This window comes from Arachis ipaensis, chromosome B09 (genome assembly GCF_000816755.2).
Source record: "Arachis ipaensis cultivar K30076 chromosome B09, Araip1.1, whole genome shotgun sequence".
NCBI classification, from domain to species: domain Eukaryota; kingdom Viridiplantae; phylum Streptophyta; class Magnoliopsida; order Fabales; family Fabaceae; genus Arachis; species Arachis ipaensis.
Genome location: NC_029793.2, coordinates 143,566,051 through 143,567,399, shown reverse-complemented (window position 1 = coordinate 143,567,399; position 1,349 = coordinate 143,566,051).

Here is a 1,349-nt window from a genome sequence, read left to right as displayed (position 1 = left end):
ATATATATATATATATATATATATATATATTCTTACTATTATTTCACTTTGAGTCGTACCACCGTAATATCGTTGACTTATGACTCGAGTATAAGGATTTGTATATTAGGGTATTACAATAAATTTTTTTGGATACAAAAGGATAATGAAGTTGAAGTGAGTAACAAAATTGATTATATAATAAGATACAAATTTTTAGTTTCAAACTAAATTTTTACTTTATTTTTTATCTTTTATTTGATTTTTTTATAATTTTTTCTTGATTTTTTTAATTAATTATGATTGTAATAATTCATCACAAATTTATATTTTGTAGAGAAAATTTATCAATCATAAAATACAAAAGACTTAACTAAAAAATTTAAAAAATATTGATTAATCACAAAATAAAAAAGTATGAATTGTGTTTAATTATGTTGTAAAATACAAATTGGGGCTATTTAAAATTATTTTTTTACCATTAATGTTAACTTAAATTATAATAAGGTAAAAAATAAAAATTATATATAATAATTTAATTTAATTATTTATACTACTAAAATTATTATATTCAATTTTAATAGTCAACCTCTCATTGAACCATTATATGTTCAAAAGATTTTTTAAGAAATAAAATAATTTTAGACATATAATTTTTTATAAAAATTTAATTAATTCAAGATATTTATTGTCGTTGATTAAAAAAGTAAATTGAAATGACAATTTAATATTTTTATACTTTTAAAATATTTTTTTTTCTTGCATGCATTTTTTTATCATCATTTGATTGAATAAAAATTCAATTTTATCTGAAAATTTTGGGATTTCTTAACATCAAAATCATTCATGTCAAATCAATAAAAAATATAACTGAGAACGCAGAAGCGTCCCTTCATTCGAGAGCATAATTGAGATCAGAGAGCTTGGCTCTTGTGGTTCTTGATCTTCGTCAACCGAAACCTTATGTATCCTTGATAGGCTGAATTGAATCACAACTCCACTGTGAAAAAAGAGTTATAAGAGCATCTCCAACGACAATCCAATGAAGGACCCGTTCTGACAAAAGTTGAAGCCCTGCCATTGGAGTAATATAAATACGAATCCCCGCACATATTTTAAAGCAAGTAAGTCCCTCTGAGCAGGGCCTTGCTTTGTTTTTATGGTAAGCAATAAAATTTTAACATGTGGCACTTAATTTAAAAAATAATTAAATAATATCGTAATAATATAACAATTAATAATGTTATAGAATATGTTGCGAATAAAAGGTTGGTATTAATCTTATTAGATACTAACTTATTTAACCTTATGTATATAATTAAATATTGTAATTATTTATAAATTAAATGTGATTTAAGTATTTAATTTCG